Raw genomic sequence first — 23,001 nt, 5'->3', positions numbered from 1 at the left:
TTGGGTTCAATTCTCAGCACCCACATGGCATCTCATAACTATCTATAATTCCAGGTCCAGGAGATTCAACACCCTCACACAGACATACATGCAAGAAAACACCAATTCACATTTAAAAATATATGTATAAGAAGGAAAAGAAAGGAAGAAAGAAAGAAAGAAAGAAAGGAAGGAAGAAAGAAAGAAAGAAAGAAAGAAAGAAAGAAAGAAAGAAAGGAAGGAAGGAAGAAAGAAAGAAAGAGACAAGGATAGAGGCAAGAGAAAAGGAGATAGTCAAGAGAATCAACCTATGCAAATTAGTTTGAAAATGCATAAAGGAACCTGGTGTTACTAGAGTCAGGGTCAAGCACTATCCTCAAAAAGACAACTAAAAGACCAAAATTAATATTGAAAAGCAGAAAAGTATTCATTCAATGTGGTTACATTGGGAGACAAAGAGATCCAGTGACTGCCCAGCCCACCTTTGGAGTCCTAACCTGAGAGTGAGGTTTAAAGAGAAGGCGGGAGGTATATCCATAATTAAGCAGCCTTGGTCACCATTGTCTTGGTTTCAGTCTCTCCTGCAAGGTGGTCTGACAGAATGAGAACATGGTGTGAAATTCAGGTACCTAGAAAAGACTCATAAGGGTACTGAAAAGCCAAAAGAGAAGAGCTTCCTAACCCTGCCTTTGTGGTTGTATTCAATTTTCTTATGATAGATAAATTATAGAGCACGACAAAGGGAAAAAGAAGCGTCATAGACTGACCCCACAAAGAGAAGTCTGAACTTTCCACCGAGAAAAACTGTACGTGGTCAGTCAGGGACACACAAAGAAGGCCCGTGTGAAAAGCACCACTGTAGGGGGTAACAGTCTAGGAAACCAGAGTCTACCAGCCTACATGACTCACAGGGTAGCAGTTTGTGTCTTAATCAGATAAAATGAGCAACAAAGATTCCCTGACACGTGTTTGATGATATACATAATTGTCTCTGAGCTGCATGCTAATTAGACATCAATCTTAAGTAGTTCATCTAAATGACTGTGATTGGAATGACATTCACACAGCCCACCCCAGCATTTCAGGGCAAGGAAACCAGGGAGGTAAGCCAGACAGACAGAAAGAGAGGCACCTGGGAAGAGCGTTGGTGACTTCAGCTTTCCTGGGAAGCAGCCTCACCTGGCCTGCAGTCTCTTCCTCAGAAAGCTCGGGACCCAGAGTTCTAGGAGCTTCCCTCTGCCAAGCTTCTTTTGTTCTTGCCTCATTATCATTTCTGCTTTGAAGAGATAGGCGTGGGATTTGCTGGTCAATTAGGTGTCAGTAAGTTAAGGTAAGTCACCTGCTGCATCCCCTTTAGCCTGTCCCCTAACAATGATCTCAGATCTGACTCTGCTCAGGGAACCTAGGCCTGTAGTCTGGGAAGGAGCAGACAGTGACAAGAGCATCCTTCTAGACTCCAGCCAAATCCACAAACCTTAGAAGGGCTGCAAATGTGGCTCTTTTTTGGCTATGTAAAGACATATCTTGAAGGATCAGTAAGAGCACTTGCTGGGCAAACATAATGATCTGACCTAGAGTAAAGAGCACTTATGTAAAAAGTTAAGCATGGCCAAGACAGGAGGGTCTTAGGCCTCACTGGACAGACACCGGTGTAGCTAGTTCCAGTTTGACAGGAGACCCTGTCTCAAGAAGTATAAGACAGACAATGGTAGGGCAGGACACAGTCAATGTCCTCTTCCACTGGCCTCCATACACACACACACACACACACACACACACACACACACACACACACATGTTTCTGAAATAGCAGGCTGGAATCTTATGAAGGGAAGGCAAAGACTAGGACAATCATGGACAATGAAAGAAATGCCTCCCTTTCCATCTGGCTCACCTCCCTAGTGCCTTGACCTACATTAGGTAACCTAGTACAAACATCAGTTGACTCTGAATGTCTGTTATTTACCCTGCTTTGGAGTTTTCAGACTTTGAGTTAGGCAAATACTAGATTTTGTTGGCTACTCATAACAAATAAGGACAGTGAGTCTTAAAGAAGTAGTTCTGCTTCATCTAATAAGAGAGTAGGATCCATGGCCACAGGCAGACACTATGGAGCAGACCTATCAATTGAAAGCATATCTTATAGGCAAATGCAACTCCTTAAAGAAATGAGGCTTACCTGGAAAGTACAGAAATTCTGCTTTTGAAACTGAACTATGAGAAAAACAAACAAACAAAAAACTAACATCATGACTTTTCTACTGCTGCAGAGTAAAGTGTCAGGGTGATCACTACCTGACTAAGGCAGGTCACAGAGAGAATTTCAGCTCTGGCGCAAACTTTGAATTTTGTAGTGTAGTGATTGTGCCCCATAAGATAAGCTTTTCCAACAGAGCACCACCCAGGGAATCAATAGGTCCTCTTCTCCTCACTAGACTCTTCACCACAGTCCAAGGAAAGAGAGGTCTCCAACAGGAGCAATCAGACAGATACCCAGTATGTGTGTGTGTCCATAAATCAACAGAAGTGTGCCTGTCTATTTCTGTGCACGTGTGTGTCTATGCATGCATGTGTGTTTGCAAACTGCTCTTAAACAAAAGTAAAATAAAGATTTTCTACAAGAAGGAAATCATTATAAATATGTTTTGAAACTCACATCAAGGTTGATTGTGAAATTGGAAAGGAAAAGAGTGAAATGCCATATCTTTATGTCACTGGAGATGTCCAGAATCCTCACCCTTATCTCAAAGTGGATGGCAAATCAAGGACCTTCATCAAGGAACTAGCAGAGTCTATTGTCACCCTTCTGAGACAAATGTTTAGTGTTCTCAGTTTGGTCTCTGTGGATGGCTGCCCCCAGAATACCTCAATTTTAGGTGGTTTCTCTCTAGAGCTGAGGAGCTCCAAGATCTTTATTATTTATTTACTTATTATTATTTATTACAATTTGTTCACTTTGTATCCCTGTTGTAGTCCCCCTTGTCTCTTCCCAGTCCCAACCACCCTCCCTATTTTCCCCCTATGCCCATCCCCTAGTCCAGTAATAGGGCAAGACCTCCTCCTCTTCTATCTGACCCTATCCTATAAGGTCTCATCAGGGCTGGCTAAGGTGCACCCCCCAGGGGGAAGTGATCAAAGAGCCAGCCATTGAGTTCATGTCAGAGACAGCCCCTGCCCCACTTACTAGGGAACCCATTTGGAAACTGAGCAGCCTATGGGCTTCTGAGCAGGGCATCTATGTCCTCTCCTTGCATGGTCCATGGTTGGAGTATCAGTCTCTGCAGGCCCGCCTGGGCCCAGGTGTGTTGGCTCTGTTAGTCTCCTTGTAGAGTTCCTGTCCTATCCAGGTCTTTCTCTCTCTCCCTTCTTCCATAAGGTTGCCTGCACTCTGCCCAAAGTTTGGTTATGAGTCTCAGCAACCCCTTCAATACCCTGATGGGTAGAGTCTTTCAGAGGTCCCCTGTGGAAGAGTCCTGTCCTGTTCCTTGCCTTCTACTACTTCCAATGTCTATCCTGTTTGCCCCTCTGAATGAGGTTTCAGCCTCTTCCCTAAGGTCCTCTTTGTTGCTTACCTTCTTTAGGACTGCAGATTTTAGTATGTTTATTCTTTATTATATGGCTAATATCCACTTATAATTTAGTATATAAGAGCTTTGAAAAATGGAAATTAAACCAGTTGTGAGGTCTGGGCTTGCATCTCAGTAGAGACGTGGGAGGTGGGGGGAGGATGGCAGAGGAGGTGCTTACTTAGCATGCTCAAGGTCCTGGGTTTACATATATGTGTGTGTGTGTGTGTGTGTGTGTGTGTGTGTGTGTGAGTCTGTGTGTCTGTGTGTCTGTGTAAACCTTTGGCTGAACTCCACAATAAGAACAGGACTTGGAAGCCCACATATATTGAGTTTAATAAAATATTAAACAAATATTGTAAATAATAATAAAGCTTTGAATAGTCTCTACTGAATCCTGTCTTTGTACATATGTTTATGGATTGGTAAGACAGAATTACATGTCTGTTAGACCTACTGTGTGTCATTCATTGGTCACAATGAATAATATTTCACACACTATTCAGTTATCATAAAGAGCATATGTTATTTTCTTTGAAGCATTTATACCTCCAAGTTCATTTTTGTCAAAAGGCATTGTTTTGGACTTTAAGGAAAGATGAACACATTGAGGCTTTAAGAAAACTAAATGTGTGTGTCCCCATCACCCTCCCATACTTACACAAGGAAGATTGAATCTGGTTTCTAACTTATATTGTATTCAACATATTTACCAAAAAGAAACAAAACCACCAGAAGGCAAAGTGTAATGTTTTCTAAATTCCCAAAGCTGAGCTTCAAGGGAGAAACTGTAAAGTAGACTGTACTGCAAAACGTGAAATTTCAGAAATTGCCGGAGAAGGTAATTCTCTAGAATTGAGGAATGAACAGAAGTGCAAATCTGAGATGAACTTGATGTCCTCTAATGGGGAGATCTTGGTGCCAGTGCCAGGAACAGGGACAACCCAGTGAGTCCCTGAGAAAATTACACTATGTCATAGCAGACTGTGTACAAAATATTCAGTCCACTGTTGAAGACTTAGAAATAAGTCTCAGAAATAAGAACTCAAGACTTACCTAAAAACCACCATGTCTTAATTTATTTTCTGCTGTTATGGTAAAAACACCATGACCAAAAGCAATTTGGAGAGAGTTTGTCTCAGTATAGTCTATCATGGAGGAAAGTCTGAGCAGAAATCAAGGCAGGAGCCTGGAGGCAGGACTGAAGCAAAGGCCGTGGAGAACACTGATGAGTGGCTTGCTCCCGTGGCTTACTCAGCTTGCTTTCCTATATGCCTCAGAATCACCTGTCCCATGGTGGGCTGGGCCTTCTCACTCTAATCATTAATCTGGAAAATTGTTTTATAGACTTGCTGATAGGTCAATCTGATGGGAGCATTTGCTCAAGTGAGCTTACATCTTCCCAGATACTCTAACCTGTGTTTTGTTGCCAAAAAGCTAACAAGAACATACCCACATGAAGAAGTGATTCCTTGTGGGCATGTTAGCTTTTAGAAGATGGGAAGACCTTTTTTGGTCATTTTCTGAGACAGGGTCTTGTGTGCCTCATACTGTCTTCAAATTCACTATATGTAGCCAAGGAAGATCTTGAACTTCTGATCCTCCTGCCTCTACCTCCAGAGTGCTAGGATTGAATGAACAGAAGTGTAAAACTGATTGATGCCTATTTTACCTGGTACTAGGGATCGGACCCAGGGTTTTGCACAACCCCTAGGCAAGCACTGTCACGGTACTAACTGTGCAACATCACTAACCCTGAAGATACTTTCGAGAAAGACAATGATGGCATCCTTACTCTTAGTTGTAAGTTGTAAAGGGAAAGCATAAAAAAGCAAAGGGGGGAAAGAAACACAGTTTAAAAGGAAACCAAAATCTCAGCATCACCAAGGTGGCAGGGTTGGCTGTAGGGAGGGGTAATGTGTATGTGTGTGGCATCAGAGACATGGAGGGATTATGAATAAGAGCTGTGCTTTTAATGTGTGACATATTAAGACAGAGCCACCATTGCTATAAGCCTTACAAGAGTGAACACATAAATCTTACAGAGCGGCCATGGTTCTCTGCATGTTGGTTATCAATGATGCAATGACTTCACCACCACCGTGAAGGTATGCATTCTGGCTTATAAAGTCTATTAGACAAATCCTCCTGACTTCTGCAAGTATGAATGTGTGCTCCTGTATGCATGTTCACGTGTGTACATGAATGCACATATATAAACATCAGCGTAGAGTCCACATGCCAATGCTAGGTGTCTTCTTTAATCACTCTCTTATTTTTTTTTTTTTGAGATAAGTTATCTCACCAAAATTGGAATTCAGTATTCCGCTTGCCTAGCCCACTTCAGGCATGGTCAGCCATTGCTATCCCACTATTATTTTTTATCACAGCTGCAGTATAGAATAATCAAAGTAAATGTGCACTTTTTTATTTACTCATTTTTCAAGCATACATGTAAGCCTTATAAAAAGAACAGCCACCTTCTGTCAATGACTGATGTCTGGGGAAAAGGACACCACTAACAGAATTTGATTTTGACCTGTGTAGAGTGACCAGCATGGAGAACCTGTCGGTTTATGAAGTATATATTAACTTCCCAGTCCAACCTACATGAAAGGAACACTTAATGTTATCTTTTTGACATTACAGCCACATAGTAAGTTCACTAAGAGTTACTCCTTAACATTACTAATTTAACCATAATGCTTACAAAGGCTAAGTGGCCCTTTAGTTTCTATTAGTATGTATTAATTACATAGAATGGTAGGTTTTCTCAGAGCAGTTCACCACACTCACACGATGTACTTGGACAATAGTCATCCTTCTCTCACTTTCTCTTGGCCCCATCCCATTTTTAGCAGAAATGAAATTGTACTAGTTAATGCCTCCTCTTGATTGGTTAAAGACAGCAGAGAAGCTGCCAGAAGGACGGCGTGTTTTCCTCTTCATTGACTTTCTGAGTGTGAAATTTCACAGAGCCTCTGAAAACGGGACAAAAGGTGCAGCTGGGTTGAGCTGCACTTATGCACCCTGCAGGGTTCAGAAACACTGGGCGCAATGACTTGATAACATGACTGGAAATTCCATTGCAGACTAGAAGCAGAGTAGAAGCAGCCGTTCCAGCTCCTCCTGGAAACACGTATGGGAGAATACAGAGAGTGGATGACGTAGCGTAGAAAGGGACGCTCCCCGGAGAGAAAGCTTTACCTGTGCTTAGCAATACTTGGACATCACAGCTTCCCTCACCAGCTGTCAACGCCCAATGGAAACAGGTATGACGCGGGTGCTCTGACAGCAGCTGGAGAACGAGTGCTCCTCAACCTACAGAAGGGCTATAGCCTGATAAGCTGATAACCAACTGAGAATATTGTAATTCAAATGCATTTACATATCTCACCAGCCCAATGTACTAGCTCACTAACACAGTTCACTATAGGCTATTAATTGGATGCCTCACATAACTGATTGTCAGCTATAGGTTACTGCAACTGCCCAGCATTGTGAGAATATAACACTGGGTATGTATCACCAAGAAAAGGTCAACATTCAATTTTTCAAGTAAGATTTTTCCTGAATGCATATTGCCTTGGCACTATGTGAAGTAAAAACACTTAAGCTGAAGGATCAAGGAGTCTGTCTGTGTGCTTGCTTTATATCTGAACTCAAATACTACAGACCCATTCTTGTACATTTTTTTCCCTGTGGAGGGGAGTGAATGGTGCTTTCTTTATGCTGGCTAAGAACTATTACTGAAGCTATACAAGAATATACGAAAGCAGGGTTACCGAGGTCATACAAGAATGTATGAAAGCAATACTAAAAGTATCTGTTAAAAATGGGATGATTTGGAGGAAAGAAGAAGGAACCAAACCAAAAAAGAAAGAAGAAAGAGAGAGCAAGATGTAGAGGTAAAGATGAGCCAAGTACATTCTAAACATGAATAAAAATGCATAGGACTAGAAAGTCTTTTGCAGTCTACTTGCAGAGAAAATTTATCAACAGTCTTACCCAGTAGTAAACCCTGAAAACAACAGTAGCAACCAACCTAACAAGATACACCCATGCATGAAATGGTGGTGTGAGAGTGATAGCGGAGACCAGCTGCTGTCTGAGTGAATTCAAGGACCACTCCACAGGGGGTAATGCACACCTGGTACTATATACTTGGCCAAAAACCCATGGCTCGGGCCTTATGCTTTCTAGTGAAAGACTGCAAAGAAAGAAAAGAGAAAGACACACCATGAGGAAAGTCAGTTTTTGCACAACTCAGATATGTTAGCAAAACTAACAAAGCTGTAACTTTCTTTTTTTTAATTAATTTTTTATTTTTTATATTAATTACAGTTTATTCACTTTGTATTCCAGCTGTAGCCCCCTCCTTCATTCCTTCCCAATCCCACCCTCTCTTCTTCCCTCATCTCCTCCCATTCCCCTCTCCAAGTTCATTGATAGGGACCATCCTCCTCCAATTCCATCTGACCCTAGCTTATCAGGTCTCATCAGAACTGGCTGCATTGTCTTCCTCTGTGGCCTGGTAAGGCTGCTCCTCCCCTCAGGGATGGGGTGGTCAAAGAGCCAGCCACTGAGTTATGTCAGAGACAGCCCCTGTTCCTTACTCGGACACCTACTTGGACACTGAGCTGCCATGCTACATCTGAGCAGGGGTTCTAGGTTATATCCATGAATGGTCCTTGGTTGGAGTATCAGTCTCAGAAAAGACCGCTATGCCCAGATTTTTTGGTTCTGTTGCTCTCCTTGTGGAGCTCCTGTCGTCTCCAGGTACAACTATCTCCCCCTTCTTTCATAGGATTCCCTACACTCTTCCCAACATTTGGAGAGTCTCAACATCTGCTTTGATACACTGCTGAGAAGAGTCTTTTAAAGGCCCTCTGTGGTAGGGCCCTTTCCTGTTTCCTTTTTCTTTCTTCCAATGTCTATCCTGTTTGTCTTTCTGAGTGAGGATTGATCATCTTACCCAGGGATCTCCTTTTTGCTTAGCTGCTTTGTTCAACTATGTTCATAGCAGCTTTATTTGTAATAGCCAGAACCTGGAAGCAACCCAGATGTCCCTCAGTTGAGGAATAGATACAGAAATTGTGGTTCATTTACACAATCGAATACTACTCAGCAATCAAAAACAAAGAAACCATGAAATTTGCAGGCAAATGGTGGGATCTAGAAAAGATCATCCTGAGTGAGGTATCCCAGAAGGAGAAAGACACACATGGTATATAATCACTTATAAGTGGATACTATACCTGTAATATAGGATAAATATGCTAAACGCTGTAACTTTCTAATGGGACACCTTTTCTATTAAAGGCAGAATATAATTCTAGTAGTTTCCACAACTTCTGACAATGGACACAAAAAATAGGAGGTAAGAATATTTTTACCTAATGTGTGTTTGTTTCCATGAAATTTCCACTTAGAGTTCATAATATTGATCTGATTTGATCATAGAAATTAAATCATTTCTCACTCATGGATTATTAAACCAATTTTAACTTTTATAATGATGGTTGAATAGGCCAAGCTATAGGCAATGTCAAATCCCTGGCACTGAAGAGGTTAACCAAGAGGCAATACACAGGAGCCTACCACAGATGGCTTCTGAAAGACTCTACAGCCAAACTTTGAGCAGAATACATGGAATTTTATGAAAGAAGGGAGACATAGAAAGACCTGGAGGGGACAGGAGCTCCAAAAAGGAGACCAACAGAGCCAAACAAAACAAACAAACAACAAAAAATAAAAACCCTGAGCCCTGGGGGTCCTGAAGAGAATAATACCACAACCAAAGATAATACATGGAGCGGTCCTAAAACCCAGGCTCAGATGTAGCCCATAGACTCAGTCTCCAAGTGGGGTCTCTAGTAAGGGGAGCAGGGACATTCTCTGGCATGAACTCAGTGGCTGGCTCTCTGATCACCTCCCCTTAGGGGGTGCAGCCTTACCAGGCCACAGAGGAAGACAATGCAAGCAGTCCTGATGAGACCTGATAGGGTAGGGTCAAATAGAAGGGGTGGAGGTGGACTAGGGGACTAGGGGAGAGGCATAGGGGAAGAACAGAGAGGAAGAATGGGATTGAGAAGAGACTAGGGAGGGGGCTACAGCCAGGATACAAATCGAATAAATTGTAATAAATGGTAATAATAATAAAAGAAAAAAAGGCAATACTTATCTGTTTTACCTGAAACCTGCTCATATTTTAAGTTTTGACACTGTACTCTGCCCATTTATGGGATTAAGAAGATGCTCAATTTTAAGAGCTAAATATTCCTAGGTAAAAAGAAGACTGATCCATCATTACACCCGCCCACTTGTCTCTACGAATTGCAGAAGTCAACAGACCCTGGACAAGGTTCCCAAAGCTGCCAAGACAAGCCATCAGTGGAAGAACGTTGGGTCGCTCTACATGCTGTCCTCATCCATGGAATTATAGAACCCACCAATCCCCAGGAGCCCAGCTTGCCAGTTGAACTCTGAAAAAATCGAAGAACTTTCTCATGATAAAAAGTTTTGCCTCCTTCCTCATGACTTATGAGAGAGTGCAGAGCTGCAGCTACTGTTTCTGAGGGACAGCTCCCTAACACAGCCATGCTGGGCTCTATTTTCAACTACCTGTCAGGGTAACTCACCACGCTCCTGGCTCTCCTCTCCACCTCATTTTCAAGTGACTTCTTTTCTTCTGTAATTCATAAATCCTCGCTTTCATGTAAGGTTTCTTCTTATACTTTATCAAATGCCTTTTGAAAGCCTCTGCAAAAAAAAAATATATATATATATATATATATATAGCCCATGTCCTGGACTCTTTCCTTTCAATGGTTTCTTCAGTAATGGAATCAATTTGAGGGGGCAGGGGGCTCTTAGGCACACATTGTCTCCCTCTGAGGATCTTAAAGCTCAGAAAGTGAAGTCTGTAGTTTTCCTTCATGATGGGCTTTCCAGGAAAGAAACAAACAAATTCTGCATTCTTCCTAGAGCTGAAACCTCCGTTTCTCAAAACTTTAAAATAAACACAATCATGTCATCTTTTGCTACATGCTGTTGAGAATCATGCATTGCCCACATAATTGAAGCAATAAGCCATGAAGAAAACACTGAAACCAGGTCTGGTAATGTGAGCTTTTATTCCCAGCCACTAGGAGGGTGAGGAAAAAGCATCACAAGTTCAAGGGCCACTTCGCCTATAGAGAACATTCAAAGCCAACTTGGGTAACTTAGCAGAGCCCTTTCTCAAAAGAAAAAAAAATTAAAGGGTATATGAAGACAGCTCAGCGGCAGAGCCCCACTCTGATATGGGCAAGATCTTGGATGAATCCCAGTACTGCAAAGAAGGAAAAGAAAGAGGGTAGGAGGGTATGGCTTAGTTAGAAGAGCATGTAACTAGCCTGTAGTGCCCTGCGTTTGATCACCAGCATTGCACAAGACAATGTATGGTGGCATATGGAAGCAAGAGGATCAGAAATGCAAGTTCAGCCCTTGACTACATAACAAATGTTATGCCAGCCTAGGCTACATGAGACTGCGTCTCATAAAACTGAAAGAGAGAGAGAGAGAGAGAGAGAGAGAGAGAGAGAGAGAGAGAGGAAGGAAGGAAGAAAAAGAAGAAAGAAAGAAAGAAAGAAAGAAAGAAAGAAAGAAAGAAAGAAAGAAAGAAAGAAAGAAAGGAAGGAAGGAAGGAAGGAAGGAGAGAAAGAAGAGAAAGAAGAAAGGAAAGAAGGAAGGAAGGAAGGAAGGAAGGAAAGAAGGAAAGAAGGAAAGAAAAGAAAAAGAAAGCATCAGTGTGTTTCAATGTTTCAAAGCCCTTCCTAAAACATTTTCTGGGGCCTTTTCCCATGCCCCATGAGGCTTCTCTTGGACAAGTTGTCAACTACAGACCACAGTGTAACCTGCTCCATTCTCTCCTCTCAGGCCCCAGCCATGCTGTTCACAGGCCCAGTTGGGAATTTAAATGATGTGAATAGAGACTTCCAGGTAGTTTTGAAAACGAAGACTAGTTAGTGAGTTCCCTTGATTTAGAGAATCCAAAAATCACTGGTTTATCAGGTACTGGTTTTTAGTAATATGATAGATCATTTACCTGGTATGCTCATTTAGTTCTACAGAAAGTCCACTGACTGCTACAGTGTGCACTGGGGTAAGGCTGCAGTTGGGGAGATACAAAATCCCTGCTGTCAACAAGCTCAGGTCACCTCCACCTCTAGAGTAAGACTTACCGAGAAAAAAAAATCCACTGATGGCCCTCAGAGCAAAGGATATGGACCTCTATAAACCCTAGAGGAGAGGCCAGCGCCTGGAAGGTGCTATGTGCTCCTCGCCCCAGAGGACTGTGCTGGAAGATAAGGTACTCCTTACCTCAGAGTAGCGGCCATGTTTGGAAGATGCAGTGTGGTCTTTGCTTCAGAGGTAGAAGCATATCAGACGATATAGTATGCTTCTTGTCCCAAATTAGGGATTATACTGGAAGATGCAGTCGTCTTCTTGCCAAGAAGAAAGCACCATGGCTGGAAGTTGCAATGTTCTCCTTGCCTCCATTTAGGGACCATGTCTGCAAGATTCCATTCTCATGTTTGCCTTAGAATAGGAACAATGCCCATAAACTGTAGTCTGTTTGTCCCAGAGGAAGACCAGACTAGAAGACAGTCTATTCCTTGCTGACCAGTGTGATTAGAAAGGTTATTTGTCCTGTCTCAATTGTTAACTCTCTTACTCAGCTTTATTCTTCATCCCTCAGTGTATTGCAGTGTTATCCACTCCTTCAAGAACATGTATGTCCATGAGGAGAATACACAGGCCCTACAAGATCTTTGTCCCTACTTTTTTTTGCATTTGAGTCAGATAAGATGAGAAACTTATCTGTGCACCTCATGTGAAGAGCCAGCTCAAGTTTAATTTAAGTTGTTAATCTTTAAGAAATATACAAGCGATGAATGATGGCCAGACCTGTATTCCCAGCACTCAGGAGGCTGAGGTAAGGGGATAGCTATTATTTCAAAACAAGTGTTGGCTACACAATAAGTTATAGGCCATTTTGGCTTTTACATACAGAGAGAGAGAGAGAGAGAGAGAGAGAGAGAGAGAGAGAGAGAGAGAGCTACTCACATGCTAATGATGAAACACAAAGTTATCTTTGAAAAAAAAAAAAACAGTCTTTAAAAATAGCTTCTACTTCAGCCTTGTGTGAGCTGAATAAGAACACCTGATAAAGAGCACAGTGATTTGGGGGCCAATTTTCTTTAAATACCTCTGCTATAAGATATTGAACCCTTTTGATATGTGGAAGTTTCGGGACTCTGTCCTGTAAAAAAGCTGCATAAATGAAGGATTTCTTACAAAGAAGCTGGGTCTAATATCTCCCTGATCATGGTTCCTCTGCGACTCTCGGTTCCAACTGATTGGGCCTTCTCAGCAAGATCACGGTCACAAGGATGGCTATTCAAAGTGCCTCTGCTCCATGCTGTCTGCGCTTCTGTTATTAAAGCCCCATTGTTAGAGCTTTATAATTTAGCTGTAAAAATCAGTCTGAGCTAAATCTCAAGCTACCAGCTGAGGAGAAATTTTTTTAAGTCATTTAGACTGCGTTTTTCAGACATTGGGGGATTTTGGAACTCTGGGGACTGGCAATAATAGAAAATAATACTTCATCCCATCTCCATTTTCTGCTTAACCCAGTGTCCAGAAGAAAAAGGGTATATTTTCGAGAAGCATTTTTGCTCTATGAAAAATATTTTCCATTTAAACCTCTCACTTTCCCTCGAAATGATAAATTGGTTATTTAGAACATTTAACATGGATATCTGGAAATAAGTCAACTTTGCCAGGCTATTGGTCATGGATTTCCCTTAGGAAATAGCAGGCAATTAAAATCTATGCTGGTGTTTCCTGAAGTGTGGCCCATGAAGCATATCTCGGCCCCCATGAGTCCCATCCTCACCTTGAGGAGGGATTCTCTGGAATAAAGAAAGCCAGACAATTTCCCAGAAGGTCCCTATGTTCAACTGAGATGGAACCACGCATGTCTAAATCAACCTCAGACATCATGGAGAGGTTTAGCCACTGTGAGCACTCCTGTTCCATCTAGAAGAAGATTTTAGTAAACATCCTGGACCATGTCTAGGACACTGTGTCTGGAAAATGTGGTCAAAGAAGCTTGCCTGGTAGCTCTTTACTGTTGGTTGGCTGAGGCGGGAGACAGCCTCCATGTGAAGGATGTCTAATGCACTTACATAATTATATCTCATTTAAGCTATCTAGAAAAAAATCCAAACCACATGGAGAGGATATGTCAATGTCTTTTTATCTTAAGAAAAAAAAACTTAAGAAGAATTTTGATTGACATGTAACTAAACACGGCAAGGCTGATAAGGGAAGTGGAAGGGAATGAGAGCTTGCAGAGATGACAGTCTGGCAGGACAGATCAAGCATTGAGGCTCTAAGGCAGCCTTGGGTTCAGGCCAGGAAAAAGAATCTGAGTGGAGCCAGGACATGGAGCCTTGGCCGTGGTGAAAGGTGCTGGTCAGAAAGAGCAGAGAAGCTGAAGGTAAGGTGACGAACATCCACCCACCCTAGACTGCACCACAGTGAATCGTCTCCTCTTAGAGAATGAATTAAAGGTGAATGAATCTAAGCTCCTGTCTCAATCATATTGGCAGAAAACAAATTCTCACTTATTAAGATTTATGTGCAAAAATAAAAAATAAACATGAAGAAAGAAACTGGGTGCCACCACACAGAGACTTATTTCAGGGATAGCTGAATGTATGGAAAGTAAAGAGTCAATCACACAAACCAAGTGAGGCTGAAGCCAAAGGTAAGCAGAGACTGGAAAAAGAATGAAGTCACTTCATACTTCATTTTACCTACTTTTTATTTATACCTTCATGTCCACAAGCACCTCAGACTCCATCCATTTCATCTGAGATTGGAAGTTACAGCCCTTAGTTATGAGATCTGTTTATATATGCTGATTGTTTTAAGGTACCCTGACTTTCCATTAACATGTAAAGCCCTGGCACCCGCTTTGGTTTCTCTCAGACCTCTTTCTTGCCCTGTCACAAACAAAGCTCTTACCTGTTAAAGATTTGTTTACATGAGCAATATGCATCACTTTTCTCTCCTGTCCCCCAAGAACCTAGCTCATGTTCCATCCCATGTGAACGCCTGTGGTTGCCTGCACTCCCTTCTGCAAAGCTCTATAGGGCTAACCTTCTACATGACCTACATGGCCAAGCCAGTCACCATCTCATACCATTACCATCCACCCTGTTCTATAACTATGAGAACCGATGACCCAGCAGAGCTCTCAAGAAACACAGCAAAATGTTTCCATCTGTCACACGTATCCCAGGTTCGACCAGTCTCAGGTAGTCACAGTGTGCTGGTTGGATGCCTGCTCTTCGGTCTAGCCTCAACTCTTCTCTGTGTTAGTCCAGCGCCTTCACCCTATGATTCAGTTCCCTTTTTTGTCTCTCCTCTCTGATCTTGTGTTTCTAATAATCACACACACACAACCATAATTAAACTCAGTGAATCAACAGTAAAAGTCAAGATATCAAAGTAGAATGGCAGCTTGTTGTAGAAAAGAAGGGTTTTAGCAAGAAGAAAGGTGATACAGGAGAGTTAATGCATGTGTGAAATTATCAAAGAATTAAAAACAAGGTAAAAACACACACATGTTCCTCCTAAGTTTGTTATTCCCTTACTTCCATTTTTCAGTCCATGTTAACGAGTCTTTTCATCCTAGCTTTTATCTCCTTCATTCTCCAAGACCTTAGGCCTCTCAATACACCAAGTTTTCCTCTAAACCTAGCCAGGCTCTGTTCTTCTCTGTACCTTGCTCTACTGATTTACTCTTTCTACCTCCACCCCATTTAGCATGAGCGTTATGAGATGATGAGAGATGCCTGATCTCAGACTTCTCTGAGGCTATCTCATCGGGATACCTGCTTGTAACCAAGCTGGGCAGATGAGGCATTTCCAATTCAGCTCCTCATTCAATAAATAAACATGAAAGCGGCAACATGCCAACGGCTTGATACCCTAACTGCTATAAATTGCCAGCCTTGCTCTTCTTGTTTCTATGCTTATTCTTAGCTTTATTACCCATGTTAGAGTTAGAAAAGACCTCTGAGGATTCCCTGATTTTACTAAAGCCCATTGTCCATTTCTATAACATACTTGGGATAAAAGTAGAAAATAATGAGAAACCATTACTCACATGCTCTAAATAGACATTAAGGGTGATAAGACAACACCCATGCATACTTATTACAAGGATAAAAATGCCTTTGCAATAATTAGCAAGTGTAACATTATCCTTGGAGACACCCCGCGGATTAGTATTCTATAACAATGTCACCACCAGGAAATTCAAAAAAAGCAAATACTATTGAATCAATCACTTTCCTGATTCTAGCAGGGACTCAAATGTGCAATAAGGACAGATTTAATGGATCATCAAGACAGCAATGACGATTGGCCAGTGGTTTGAAATATTCTCTAAGGGTCTAATTTCTTTAATATAGATTTCAGAAAAACTACTTTTATTGGGATATTTATTTCATCAAGAATCCCTCTGCTTCTTTCATTCTAAGCCAAACATGTTTTATCTATTCTGCAATCCCTAGTATTATAAAGAGACTCTTGAATTTAGTCTGTGTACCTGACATTACAAAACCGACAACTATGTGTGTTCCAAATTAAACACCAGCCCTTGGAGGTCCATCAACCTTCTTTCATTCACAGTTGAGAACAGCTAATTAAAGTCCAAATTTTGGATCATCTTCTATTACTTGAAATCTTCCACATTTGCTCTGTACACATTTGCTTCAAGGTCCCCTCTGTTACTATGAACAAAAATTGATGACAGGTTTCTGTAAACAATATTCCACAGACCGTGTGTGAAGAGGCAAAAGAGTGACCCTGCTCTCTCTGGGCATCAGATCTTCTACCCTGCTATGATGCAGGAGCAAGGCCCTCACTAGTTCTAGCACCTAATCTTAAACTTCCAAACAGTAGGAGTTGAGTTTCAAATAAAGTTCTGTCCTGTATGAATTATCTGGCTTAAGGTATTCTGCTACAACATCAGAAAACATGAACACACCTTCCCATTGGCTTTGACTTCCCAGATTGTGGAATCCTCTTCCTCTCTCCACCTGCATTCTACATTTTCTGAACCAACATTACTCCCAACGTGATGTTGAAATTCAAATCTGACCAGGCTACTCGATAACTTAAATCCTTCACGTGTGTTGGTCTATTTCCATCACTGTGGCAAAAAAAAAAAAAAAAAAAATCTCAAGTGAAACAGCTTAAAAGGAATGTTCCTTTTGGATCATGGCTAAGAGTCTTTGGTCTTTGATTAGCTGGCTCTATTGCCTTGGGCTGGCAGAGAGACAGAGACAATGACAGAAGTAGGTAATGTGTCTGATCTGATTCCCTCATGACACCTAAAAAGGAGATAGTGAGGAAGGGTCCATGGACAAGTGATGTTCTTCAAAGTTATACCACAGTGGGAAACTTCCTCCAACCAAGTACCAATTCTTATAATAGTGCAAATATGACTTCATATGGACATATCAAGTTTTAAATTTTTTTATATTCAAACCATAACATCATTCACCCCATGATAGCGGCCCTGTGCAATATACAAAGGCAAACAACTTACCTAGCCCAGGCACAAGGCACCTCATATCTGAGAAGAGTACAGCCTGAACATAGCTATAATAAGTGAGTGACTTAACCTCCCAGCTGGAATGGTAATGGAATGCTCGAGGCAGTGTAAAGGTGACAGCAAATCCCAATGCCTACTGAATCCTGACCACAAAGCATCTGACTTAAAGCTGTAATTTGATTTGTCAATGTAAACTATAAGACTAAACTTTTGAAATTAAACTGTCTAAGCTTTATCTGTGTTTTTGTTAAGATCTGGTTCACTCTTATTTATGTGAGTGACTGTGTGTGTGACTCTGCATGTGTGTGTGTGTGTGTGTGTGTGTGTGTGAGAGAGAGAGAGAGAGAGAGAGAGAGAGAGAGTGCATGTGTTTTGCTGAAGCCAGAAGAGAGTGTTAGATAACCTGGAGCTGAAATTCCAGGTGGCTGTGACCTACACACAAACCATGAACCACATGCTCACATGCACACAAATCAACCAACCAACAAACAATAAAGCCAAAATGGCTGAATAGTCAAAAAACAAAGCAAAGCTCCCTCTGTAAGCATTGGAGATCAACTCTGAGCCAAGAGATCAAACTCAAACAGTGTCCATACTTCATTAATACTTCTTAGCCAGTGGCTACTCTGTCCTTGGCATCGATCTTTCCTTCTTTTTTATTTTTATTTTTTCCTTTTTGTGAAATATATTAGTTTCTCACATAATATATTCTAATTATGGCTTTCCCTCATTCTCTTCCTAGTTCCTCCCCATCTTCCCACCTAGCCAGATTCACATCCTCTCTGTCTCTCATTAGAAAAGAACAGGCTTGATATGGGTCTCTAGCATTGGACTCAGTGAGATCCGTCCAAGATGGCTACCAGTGCGCACCATATCTAAGGCACATACGATCTGAAATTCTGAAATTGGTGAGTAGAAGGGCAGCTGAAGCCAGAACATCCACATTAAGGCTTCCTGGGTGAGAGGGGACAACCCACGAGCTGGGACAGTTTGGATCCAGGTTACCCGTGGACATCTCCGGGGACTAAGAGTGGCGAATATTCAACCCCCTGCACTCCCCCTTGCCCCAAGCACGGGCCTCTGTGCTCGGTGACTGAAAAGGCACAGGCAGGTCTCCCTGGGGCTGTGGCTGCAACCAGGCCAGGGCGGCCATGGCTGCAGCTAGTCCAAGCAGGAGCCACCTGCCTTGTGACTGAGACTGCAGAGGCAGCTACCCCAAGTGCAAGCCTTCCTGACCGGTGGACAAACAGTGGACACCACTGAGCTGATGGATCTCCTACACTCTCATTTGCTCCTGTGGGCCCAAATATGAGAGTAGAGAACAGGGGGACCCTGAGCTTTCAGATTAGGCCTGCAAGCAAGTGAGTGGACCTTCAAGTGAGTGCGTGCAGAGTCCCAGATCCAGGGTCCCTCTGTGATAGCAGCCAGACATCGGATCCCTCCCACCCACACTTCCACTGTGGGCAACATAGTGATCCTTGGGACAGCATTCTCAACATTAAAGCTTCAATGTAATGGAAACAGAGACTGTCCCTGACATGAACTCAGTAGCTGGCTCTTTGGTCACCTTCCCCCTGATGGGGGAACAGTTCTATCAGGCCACAGCAGAAGGCAATGCAGCCAGTCCTGATGAAACCTGATAGGCTAGGGTCAGATGGAAGGGGAGAAGGACCTATCCTATCAACAGACTTGGGGAGGGGTCTGGGAGGAGATAAGGGAGGAAGGGTGAGTTTGGGAAGGGATAAGGGAGAAGCCTACAGCTGGGATGCAAAGTGAATAAACTGTAATTTATAAAAAATAAATAAATAAATTTACAAAGATAAAAAAGAAAAGAACAGGCTTCTTGAAATACTAATAAAATATAAGAAAATAAAACCAAAGCTATCACATCAAACTGGACAAGACAAACCAACAAAGAGAGTAGAGCACAAGGGAAGGCACAGGAATCAGAGACCCACTCATTCATACATTAAGGAATTCAATAAAAACATTAAGCTGGAAGCCATAATATATACAGAGATAACTGGATACAGACCACTCTAGGTCCTGTGAATGTTATTTGAGTCTCTGAGTTCAAATGAGCTTTGATGGTGTTGGTTTAAGGGACCTTGTTTTCTTGGTGTCCTCCATCCCCTCTACCTCTTTCTGCCTCCTCTTCCATAGGTTCTCTGTCTCCCTCATTATTTGGTAATTTCATTTAAATTGCCTTTATATATGTATATCTTTTAGGAAGCTTCTACTATATTAGGTTTCTATTCTACCCCTCAAATTACCCTTAATTTTAGCTGTTTATGCTCATATATCGCCCTCATCTCCCCCCCAACTTGATCTTCTATTACTGCCTCCCATCGATCTATAATTATCTATTCTTTTTTTTTTCTTCCTAATGAGATCTATCTCTTCCCTCTCATCCCTTACACTATACCTAACCTCTGTGGTTTTATAGAATTTGGCTTGGTTATCACTGATTTAACATCCAATATCTACATATAAGCAAATAAGTACCATATTTGTCTTTCTGCAGCTGAGGTACCTTGCCCAGGATGCCTTTTTTTTTTTTCTTAGTTCTATCCATTTGGCACAGATATTTCAATGGACTTGTAAACTTTCTTCCATGTTATGCACATTACTTTCCCTCCATGGGCTCACTCAGTGCTTGCTTGTCTCCAAAGAAGGCCAAACTGCACTCTTCCTTTTCCCCTTTTGTTACAACAGCTTCCTCCTCTCTCTCATCATCAGAGCCCTCATTCTGTGTCTATATTAAATTTTATATCCCAACTTCTAACTCTTATTCAGCACCCAACTAAAACTTCCTTTGTTTTCATTTTGAACTCATTTGTGATTTTTTTGATTCACAGCAGACAGAATAATAACATCAGAGATTCCCTCGTCTTAATCCCTGGAACATGAGAATATGTTATCTTGCATGGAAAAGAATTTTGCAGCTGCAATTGAGTGAATGACATTGAGTTGGGGAGATGACCTTAGATTTCCACAGTGGCTTATTCCCATCTGTAATTTAGAAATTATAGTAGAGGTATTCCTTGGGTTTAGCAAAACCAAACTAATGAGAATCGAATTGCAAATATCAGGAAGAACAAGAGGAATATCTAAAGAAAATAGCAAGGTGATTGTATGGAGAAGAAAACAGGAAAAACAGTCAGTAGCACAAAAGAAGAGATGAATCACAGAGAAACTGAATATGTCACTCACTGGAAATGACTCCTGTGGAAAGGTCAGCAGTGACAGAAAATGCACTCTGTTCCATAATGTTTTTCTTTACTTGATTCCACCCTCCCTTCAGATATCTAATATATTCTATAATATCTAAAAGATATCTGTGAATATTTGAAGAACTGTCTGTACAGAAGTTACTTGAGCACTGGGGAAGTCCTGTGTGCTTTTGCAGGACAGAGGAGGAACAGCTTGTTTGACAACATGAAGACTGAACAGTGGGAGATAATGTGTTTGTCACAGCCCTGATGACAGTGATAGGCTGATAGGCTGGAAAGGACACAACACAAGTGGCCCCGCACACCAAAGCCATGCAGGTCCTCCTGAAAGCCTGAAAAGCTTGCCTAGCCATGTGTACTGGAAAGACGTCTTGGAAAGTTCTGCTCCTTGTTCCATTTTTAATCAATGACCCTGATTTGTCCCTGGCATCAGTTCCAATTATCTTCGGCACTTGTGATTGCCAGCTGCAGCCACCACATATCACAAAGTCCCAACTGCAGCCTTCCCGCCCTGGAGTTTGCCTCTGATCTGGATTCTGTGTGTTTGGTGTTCCTGTTTCATATGATAAACTGTCAGAGTTTCTCCCCGAGTATAGAGCCTAAGAGACGATAAAAATCGGCCAAGAAACACTTTATCTTTCTTGAACAGATGGGACAAAGAAAAGCTTTGTCAATTTTCCTGGCATGGTTTAATCAGATGTCTTTGAGTGTGTTGGGGAGAATAAAGTCTGCTTAATAAACATGTCTTGCTTTAAAAAAAAAAAAAAACTCTTTGTAATAGCTCAATATTTGTTTCCTTTTCTTCCTCTTGCTCTTTTTTTCCTCCATGCATGCCTTTGAAAGATGCCATTTGAAGCAGGATGAACTTTCCCTGCGCAGCGTGCGTGCACAGATGAGAAGCGAAGCTGCTGTTGTGAGCAGCTCTTCTCTTTGGCCTGTAAGATAAGGCTCTGCAGAAAGCTGCCACACTGCCCTGAAACTTAAGAAGACATGCAACCCAGAAGCGCCTGGCACTAGGCTTTCAGGCATGCTCTTATATTATTTATATTAAGACTCAAAAATGTAAAAGGGATCTTCCTTACGTGGGAGGAAATAAGAAGGGATAGACACTGTGAACAAACAGCATGAAAGAAAAGATGCAGGCTCCTTTTGAAAGAGTTCTGGCAAGTGGAGATTTTAAGCCCAGAAAAGTGATCATTTGCACAGTTTGCTTTCATTGTCTTTCAAAAACTATCACTCCAAGTCTTTTAAAAAGAACGGTACTAGAACTTTCTAGAAAGTTATAAGTCACATGGACTGAGATTGATTCCCATCAGCCATTCAAAAAAAAAAAAAAACAAAAAACAAAAAACAAAAAAAAAACATTGTGTGTCCTTCCAAAGTGGAAGTTATCTAGGTATTCATAGGAACATACCCATAGACACTAACATCCATCTGAGCCTACTGCCTGTGACTTCATATGCCACAATGCTTCTGAAGAGCCTTAAACAAGTATTGCTTGGGCCAGTAAGACAGCTCAGTGGGTAAAGACGCTGGCTAACCATGCCAGATAACCTGAGTTCAGTCCTCACAGTGGAAGGAGAGAAGCAACTTACCTCCGCACATGTGTCATGAAACAGGCACAAACTCCTCCCCCTCTTCACACACACACACACACACACACACACACACACACACGCCACACTAAATGAATAAATGTAATTTAAAATTCAAAATTTAAGCATCTTTCACAAAGACAATGTTACCATGTCAGGTGTGTAATGGAGTAGACAGTGTAGAAGAACTCAAGGCATCCTTCCTCGTTCTGGTGATCTTAGTTGGTTCTCTGGCTAAACTCTTCCATGCCCAAATCCAGTGTGTGTAAAACACAAACAATTCCAGTAGGTTTGACATTTTTAAAGCCTCAAGCAAAAAGCCTTGTATTTATGTACTTTCTCTGAACACCAGTTTGTGAAATGTTCATCCTCAACATTCTTTTGTACTTTCCAAAGACTCTTTATTCAAGTGTCTGAAATAATTTCCGATTAACCCAACTCAAATTATCTGAATAATTAATTTTTGCACTTTAGTGATTGATGTAATGCCTCCTGCATATTTTATATCAACTCACAGATCATATGCTAAGATAACGTTTCTTGGGATATGACAAATTTATGAGGTGCTATCCTGAGCCAAAATGACTCACACATTGACAATGTGAAATTAATCCATCTTGCCCATCTTCTCAAAGCATATTGCTGCCCATTTGTGAATCCTGCTTTAGGATAATTGAAGCTGATGGTCATTTGCGTTCATAAGAATGAGCTATTGGAAGGTTTCACTTCGGTTTGTAGGCACTGAATTAAAAGTGTGTGTAGATTTGCACTATACAGCACAGATTCTTTGGCCCTGATAATGCACGAAAGATCTTTATGCCTGACCTCCTGCCACGTTCCTTGTCTCTCTTCCTTACTGAGGCCCTGAGAGTGTATTCCTCTCCTCTACGTTTCCCTTAGAACAGAGGTATAATGAGGCATGATGGTTTCCTATGAGCCTTACGTAG

This window comes from Meriones unguiculatus, chromosome 19 (genome assembly GCF_030254825.1).
Source record: "Meriones unguiculatus strain TT.TT164.6M chromosome 19, Bangor_MerUng_6.1, whole genome shotgun sequence".
NCBI lineage: Eukaryota > Metazoa > Chordata > Mammalia > Rodentia > Muridae > Meriones > Meriones unguiculatus.
Note: the sequence above shows the minus strand (reverse complement) of the source record.